We start from the raw sequence: 9152 nt of genomic DNA, 5'->3' as shown, positions 1-9152 counted from the left end.
ATGTTGTACAACGTAGGAAATATGTTCCCAATGTTGGGGGGGTCCAGAACCCGGGGCCATAGTTTAAGAATAAGTGGTAAGCCATTTAGAACGGAGATGAAGAAAAACTTTTTCGCACAGAGAGTTGTGAGCTTGTGGAATTCTCTGCCTCAGAGGGCGGTGGAGGCTGGTTCTCTGGATGCTTTCAAGAGAGTTAGATAGAGCTCTTAGGGATAGCGGAGTTAAGGGATATGGAGAGAAGACAGGAACGGGGTACTGATTGTGGATGATTGAATGGCGGTGCTTGCCCGAAGGGCCGAACGGCCTACTCCTGCACCTATTGTCTATTGAATGTTGAGATTCAAGATGGCGGATGCGGGGAAACAAAGGTGCCGGTAAACGGATTGGGGTCTTACCTAGGAGGTTGGCTGCAGGAGGCAACCCTGGGACACGAAGGCTGAATGGTGACGAGTGAAGTAAGGTATGACGGTTTGCGGGTTGATATATCCGGATCAAGGAGATTGTGGAGTGGGTTGCTGGAGGTGCTTGAGCCCCGATTGGATCAGACGCCGCTTCAAGAGGCTGAGCACGTGGATCGGACGTATGGAGAGGTTGAGCAACGGTGGAAGACACCCAACAACTTCACTTGGCCAGGCTGACTCTGCAACACTACCGGAACAACTTATGGCCAAGTCAAGAACTCTACATTTATAACTTCAGACTTAAATCCTGAAAAATGGTGCCTCAACATGTCGACTCTTGAATGCAGCTCAGTGTACTATTCTTATACACTTGTACTTAACTAAGATTGTGCTTATGTATAATAGTACTTTTACTAAACTGTATGACAAAAAGGAATTTCACTGTACCCTCGCTACATCTGACGATACAGTTCTATTGAACCATTGTAATCAAAAGTTTGATCAAAGAGATAGGTTGTTATAAGAAATATCAAAAGAAGGGATTGAGACAGGAAGGTTTAGGAAGATTTGCAGAGGATAGGACCTGGGCAGCTGATGGAATGACCTTCAATGGAAGGTCAAAGTAAATCAGATGCCAAGAAGTCAACATGAGAGGAATGCAATTCTTGGAACTGAACTTGATACCGAGACGAGGAGGAGTGAGGTCATCTAGTGCTTTTCTTAAATGTGACTAATAAATTTGAATAAACTTGAACTTGAACTTGAACTCAAGGTAGTGCTCAAGATCCAACCTTCCCAAATTTTTCATATATTCGTACGGTTGAAGTTTTTGTCTTTAAAATAAAACATTCACAGAGGCCTACTGAAAAAAATACAATTTTATTCATGGCTACAACTCAGAGATGATAATGAATGGCAACCTTGCAGACTTAACACTTTTGTTTAAGATGCTACATGTAAATTTATTCTTCATTCTGAAAGAGGCTCGACCCAAAACATCACCTATCCATGTTCTCCAGGGATGCTGCCCGACCCGCCAAGTTACTCCTGCATTTTGTGTCCTTTTGTGCCACATGTGAATTACTTACGAAGTTACATATTACAACACAGAAAGGGGCCATGTCCGTGACCCCTCTGAACAGAGCAATCCCATTTCCCATTACTACTCCTTACTTCTGTGTAGCCCTGACACTTATTTCCTTTCATATGCCCATCAATTTACATTTATGTAGAAACATTTCTATAATTTAAAAAAATATATTTTGCAACTTAACTGCACTGAGGGTAGTGAACAGCAGCTAATTAACTTATGATCACATCGTTAGAATAGGGGTATGTAGACAACTAAGCAATCAGATCTGTTTATGGATTGCTCTGGTCAATAGTATAACATTGGTGGCTCGTGGATGCAAATACATTTAAGGCTTATGCAAGTTTCAACGTGCAAGTGTTGGTATTATTCCCAGTTTCAATGTAGTTATGCTATATGGAGACTGCAAATTGATGCGCTTTTTGACAGAAGTATTTCGTTAAAGAACAGATATTACTTGAAAGTGAAGATAGACATAAAAAAGCTGGAGTAACTCAGTGGGACAGGCAGCATCTCTGGAAAGAAGGAATGGGTGATGTTATGGATCGAGACCCTTCTTCAGATAGTGAAAGTGAGCTGAATACAGTCAATGGGAAAACATCTTAAATTAAAGCAAATGAAGAACCTGAAAGAATCAAGCCCAATTCTCCATATCTATATGTTCTTGACAATAAAGGGCAAGTTGCTGCAGTGTAATACTAATAATGTCATTCTAACAGAAGGAAGCCCTTTGGCCCATTCTTCTTGCCCTATTTCTTAGAGAAAATTGATCAGTGACAACCAGTAGCTGTTTTCCATTATCCCTCTAAGATGCATAAGGGATCCGTTAGTGTAGTGATAGATGCTCAAATCAGACTGATATGCACCTTGGAGGAACACAGAACATAGAGCAGTGCAGCATGTGATACATATACCTCAATTCCTTTCATATCCATGTGTCAATTCACCTTAATGCCTTCAAACACCACCTCCTTCTTGATCTCAAACTGTCCTGGCATATTAGCATACCCTGCATTGATCTCACTCTGCTCCATGACATTCTCCTTGGTGAATACAGATTCTAAGTTAGACACAAAATGCTCAAGTAACTCAGGCAGCCAGGCAGCATCTCTGAAGGAATGGGTGACGTTTCGGGTTGATATCCTTCTTCAGATTGAACCAGCATTAGATGTTCTTTCCTACACAGATTCTAAGTATCTGTTTCAGACCTTGTCCACATCCTTTGATATCCTTCTTCAGATTGAACCAGCATTAGATGTTCTTTCCTACACAGATTCTAAGTATCTGTTTCAGACCTTGTCCACATCCTTTGACTCCAAGCATAAATCCCCTATTTTATCCTTGAGTGGTCCTACCTTCTGCCTTGTTACCCACTAGTTTTGTAATGTTTTTTATAAAAAGCCTATTTTATTAAAATTCAACTTGCCAAAGACATTTCATGGCAAATATAGACCCTTCTAATTGCCTGCATGAGTTCTTTCCTGTTCGCCTTATATTCCTCTCAGACCCTGACTGATTTAATCTTCCTAAACATAGAAACATAGAAAATAGGTGCAGGAGGAGGACATTTGGCCCTACGTGCCAACACCGCCATTGATTGTGATCATGGCTGATCATCCACAATCAGTAACCCGTGCCTGCTTTCTCCCCATATCCCTTGATTCTGCCAGCCCCCAGAGTTATATTTAACTCTCTTTTAAATTAATCCAGTGAATTGGCTTCTGTGGCAGAGAAATACACAAATTCACAATTCTTTGGGTGAAAAAGGTTTTCTCATCTCAGTTTTAAATGGCCTCCCCTTTATTCTTAAGCTGTGGCCGTCGGTTCTGGACCCCCGACATTGGGGAAAAAAAATTCTGCATCTAGCTTGTCCAGTCCTTTTATAATTTTTATATATTTCTATAAGATCCCCTCGCAACCTTCTAAATTCCAGTGAATACAAGCCCAGTCTTTCCCATCTTTCCTCATATAACAGTCCCACCATCCTGAGGATTAACCTTGCGAACCTACACTGCACTGCCTCAATAGCAAGGATGTCCTTCCTCAAATTAGGAGACCAAAACTGCATGCAATACTCCAGATTTGGTTTTACCAGGGCACTGTACAACTGCAGAAGAACCTCTTTACTCCTATACTCAAATCCTCTTGTTATGAAGGCCAACATGCCATTAGCTTTCTTCACTGCTGCTATACCTGCAGACTTATTTTCAGTGACTGGTGTACAAGGACACCCAGGTCTCGTTGCACTTTCCTTTTCCCTAATCGGACACAATTGAGATAATAACCTACCTCCTTGTTCTTGCCAGCAAAGTGGATAACCTCACATTTATCTACATTATACTGCATCTGCCCACTCACTCAACCTGTCCAAGTCACTCTGCAACCTCCTAGCATCCTCTTCGCAGTTCACACTGCCACCCAACTTTGTGGCATCTGCAAATTTGCTAATATTACTTTTAATTCAATCATCTAAATCATTAATATATATTGTAAATAGTTGCGGCCCCAGCACTGAGCCTTGCAGCACTCCACTCGCCACTGCCTGCCAATGTGACAGGGACCCGTTTATTCCTACTATTTGTTTCCTGTCTGCCAACCAATTTTTTATCCATGTTAATACCCTACCCCCAATACCATGTGCTCTAATTTTGCCCACTAATCTCCTGTGTGGGACCTTACCAAAGGCTTTCTGAAAGTCTAGATACACTTCATCCACTGGCTCTCCTTCATCCATTTTACTTGTCACATCCTTAAAAAATTCCAGAGATTAGTCAAGCAGGATTTCCCCTTCATAAATCCATGCTGCTTGGACCAATCATTTTACTGCTATCCAACTGTGCCGTTATTACTTCTTTAATAATTGACTCCAACATCTTCCCCACCACCGATGTCAGGCTAACTGGTCTATAATTCCCCGTTTTCTCTCTCGAAAAGTGAGATAACATTAGCTACCTTTCAAAGCACAGGAACTGATCCTGAATCTATAGAACATTGGAAAATGATCACCAATGCATCCATGATTTCTAGAGCCACCTCCTTGAGTACCCTGGGATGCAGAACATTAGGCCCTGGGAATTTATCAGCCTTCAGTCCCATCAGTCTACCCAATTCTATTTCTCGCCTAATGCAAATTTCTTTCAGTTCCTCTGTCTCCCTAGATCAATTTTTGTCCAATAGTACATCTGGAAGATTGTTTCTTCCTTAGTGTAGGCTTCCTTTTTCTCTTTGACTGTTTGGTGTTCGCATTCTGGCAATCTCTGTCTATCTGCTCCATGGGAGCACCTTCACTACACAGTCTGCAGACTTTAGGGCTACTCACCAATGCTTTTGCAAACGCCACTATGACTGCACAGTAAACACTGTTTATTTGAACGAAACATGATCTGTGAATGAATGAAACAAAAAAAAAATCCAATTGAATTTATTGATCTAGGAAACTCTGTTGCCAGCCATCCTTAGTAACATAAATAATCAGTCTGTTTATTTATTAGAGGAAGGCACCAAATGCTAGAGAATTGGAATGTAAGGATCGGAAGGCATTCGTAAAGGCATCCACACTAACTTTCAGGCCTCAAGTTTTTATTATCTCTAATACACTCTCTGATAGTATAGCTTTAAATAAAACTGCGTAGTTAACTTAAAAAGAAAATTGGACATAGACCCATGAAGAATATATTTGCAGAGCCACAGTGCATGATTGGGGAATGGAACTGAATGGATAATGCTTTAAAAGACCCAGTACAGGCTAAATAGCCTTCCTCCTTGTGGGTTGCACGATCCTATGTGAAAGAGACCAAAAGGTATTGCTTAAGAGTGGAATTTGTGGCCATTTTTTTTGTTATTTCATACAGCCTTGATGATGTAATATCCAGGTATTATTCATGCACTGTATGCCAGCTCTGATTTGTTCTGTACCTTTCATGCCTCTAGTTTCCCTCTTCCCTGACTCTCAGTCTGAAGAAGTATCCCGACTCGAAACGTCACCTATTCCCTTTCTCCAGAGATGCTGCCTGACCCTTTGAGTTACTCCAGCATTTTGTGTCTATCTTTGGTGTAAGCCAGCATCTGCAGTTCCTTCCTACAATCTATTATTCATCTAATGTCATTGAAGAAAGCTCGTCTCATTTTGCCTTGGAGGAAGCTGTAAAGATCAATTCCTATATTATTATCCATAACCAACAATTATTCTTATCCTTTTTAAATAGGAGATATTGTAATTTGCAATTAATTTATTAGCCAAGTATGTAAACATGCAATGCATTTGTATGGATAATATTCATTCTGGAGGCAATTGCCATGCAAATAATTTCCTCCTAATCTGACGTGGCCATCATGGATAGAAAATGAAGAAGTTTATTATAAAATCAAGCTCTCTCTTTCTGACTGCCTTTAAACCATCTGCCAAAGGGTTAGTCCTACTCCTCCCGTGATTTCCCTTTTGATTTCATGGAGGACGCTTTGTATTAATGAGCATGCATCTGGGCCTGTAGGTTATTAGCATGTGAGACACATTAACTGAATGAGGGATGAGGTTAGACAACAATGAACAATACTGAGATGGATTGTGCTGAATTACTGTAAAATGAAAAACATTGCAATGGAAACATTGCTTTGTGTCTGGATAAAATTATGTCTTTGTTCAATATATTAGTTGCACATGCAATACTGTAAATTACTTTTAACTAAAATCATTAAATGCCTAGAGCGATTGCCCAGTATAAATCCCAGCTCAGAAAGAATGCACTGTAAGAACCGTAAATGTATAGCACTGATGAATGCCTGTGACCCATCTTGTGTGTGAAAGTCAGTTCCAGAATAAATAGGCAGCTTTTTATCCCACAAAGGAAAATGTAAAAGATCCCTAATTTAAAGAATAATTGCAAAGCTGTACATATTGTGTAAAGGAACAAACTTGTAATTTCTTAAAGCATTCAGCAAAGAGACAGGAATTTCCAATTGGCGTATATTTTAATCTCGGTCAAAATGCCTGCAAATGTAGAACTGTTCTATTCATGAGGTTTTTGTAAAGTGGTTGGGGTTCTCCACCATTAATCTCTACACAGAGAGCCAAGATAGACAGAAGGGGTCACTGGGTTTTTGTTTGCATGAACTCAAGTTTAGCAGGTGGGATGCCAGCTGAGAAAGCATTGGAATTGTTGTATCTGGGAGGTTATAAGTGCATGGGTGGGGGTTTCGACAGCAGGAGTTAAAGTCGGTGCAGAAAGTACCTATGTTAGTTGGAAGGAGGCAAGGTGGTTCAACGGTACAGTTGCTGCCTTATAATGCTTGCAGTGCCGGAGACCCGGGTTAATTCCTGACTACAGGTGCTGTCTATGCGGAGTTTGTACGTTCTCCCTGTGACCGTTTGGGTTTGCTCCGAGATCTTCGGTTTCCTCCCATACTCCAAAAACGTACAGGTTTGTAGGTTAACTGGCTTGGAAGTGTAAATTGTCGGGGATTGCAGGTTGGTGCAGACTCGGTGGGCCGAAGGGCCTGAAGGGTTCTGTATCTCTAAGCTAAACTAAGCTAAACTAAACTAAACTTTCAAGAGAAAAATGGCCATTTGTTGTGTAGGTTCCTACCAACATTATTACAAAATGTCATTGTTTTTAGGGCCCAGATGCTTGTTTAAATGTTTTCATGTAAAGTCTGGATCATTCTTCCAAAGTATTTTTCAAAGTATTCCCATTGTGGCTTTCTCTCTTTCACATTAGCTTTGTTCCACTAACAATACCTTTTCTTTCCACGCTATTCCTTCCTTGTGTTTATTTTTATTTACGCAGCCGCATGGAATTCAGATTCAGAAGAATATTCTAATTAGGGACATTTGACCAGGAACACATATCATTTGTCTTCTATCTTTCAATGTCTTGTTGAATGAAGTACTGACCTTTTCAAGAGCGTTTTTGCGTGTGTAATGATAGCATACGCATGAATGCAGCACACAAGCTTTGCCAGTGAATGCTAATGATTGATGTTCCTTTCCCAGAAAGACATTGATAAATAAAAGTGCTTTTAAAAAATAGAGCACAAAATCAGAATGGAGAAATGGAGTGGAGAATTTCAGAAAATATGTAACAGATGAGAAAAACTTGAAGGGCAACAAAATTGAATTCCATAATGGCAGATTGAATACAATAGATCAATGCATTTCACATTCCTCCTCACCACCAGGCTGAGCATGTCGTGGGTTGTATCTGGTTTATACAGCAAGCCCTTGTTGAATCCCAATCAGAGGTCAACGTAGATTCAGACCTGGATGTGCCACCTTCTACGCACTTTGTAAACTTCCCTTCAAATTCCATTTTGGGTTTATTAGCAAGTATCTCATACCTGTGATCTCTAGCATTTCCCATTAGAGAGAATTACCTTTCAATTGGATAGTCAACCCATGGTAACCACTTTCCGGTGATATCATTGATCTGATTATAGATGGTGCCACATAATTCTGCATTGTAACAAAATAATTAAAGAGTTAAAAGGAAATTAATGTTCCTGATTAGTAAGGGTATCAAAGGTTATGGGGAGAAGGCGAGGAGAATGGGGAAAGATAGTGGGTCGCTGGACGCCCTGCAGCAGCCTGGGGCTCATTTGGATCAGGTGCCACTCCAAGAGGCCGAGTATGTGGACCAAACGCAGCCTGCAGTGGCACGGAGCAGTGGAGCAGCGGTGGAGAACACCAACAACTTTGCTTGACCAATCTGACTCTGCAGCGCCGCCAGGACAATGGGTCTTTATGGCCAAGTCAAGATCTCTACAATTATAACAACTTTCAGACTTGATTCATGAAAAGTGACACCACCGATTCTCATGGCGATTCTTAGTACACTGTCTCAGCATGCTATTCCTATACACATACTTAACTAAGATTGTTCTTATATATAGTAATACTTTTACTGAACTGTATGCAAAAATGGAATTTCACTGTACCTTAGTGCATGGAACTATAAAGTACCATTGAAACATCGAGATCAAAAGCTCAATAGTTTCATTAAGTGAAAAAACAATCAGAGCAAGTCACCCCATCTAGTCCATGTGGTAGTGAGTTCCACCTTCTATGCAATTTGTAAACATCCCTTCAAATTCCTTTTTGAATTTATTAGCAAGTATCTTATACTTGTGACCTCTTGTATTTCCCATTAGAAGGAATGACCTTTCAATAGGATAGTCAAGCCAAGGTACTCAATCACTTTCCAGTGATATCATTGATCTGATTATAGATGATGCCATATTGCTGCATTGTAGCAGAATAGTTATTGAGTAAGGGTGTCAAAGGTTATGGAGAGAAGGGAGGAGAATGGGGAAAAATGCATGTAGATCGAATGGTGGAGTTGACACTATGGGTTGGACGGCCCTTGTTTCATTCTGCTTATGAACTTATTAAATAACAAGTGATCACGCTGCAAAATAAAGCAGGCATTTACCAGTTCTCAAATTTAGTTTATGCTACTGTGAAGAAGTTTGTACTGGGAGGCAAATGCTTAAAAAGTCAACAAAAACAAATCTGTGTAAGAGGCACTTGAAACCTTGCTTTGTGACTCCAGTTGGGCAGGCCAACATTGACACAGGCTGGATCATACAGGGAAATAATCATGTGTAGGAAGGAACTGCAGATACTGGTTTAAACCAAAGATACAGTAAACACAAAATGCTGGAGTAAC

Source organism: Amblyraja radiata, chromosome 23 (assembly GCF_010909765.2).
Source record: "Amblyraja radiata isolate CabotCenter1 chromosome 23, sAmbRad1.1.pri, whole genome shotgun sequence".
Classification (NCBI taxonomy): Eukaryota; Metazoa; Chordata; class Chondrichthyes; order Rajiformes; family Rajidae; genus Amblyraja; species Amblyraja radiata.
This window is presented reverse-complemented; position numbering follows the sequence as displayed.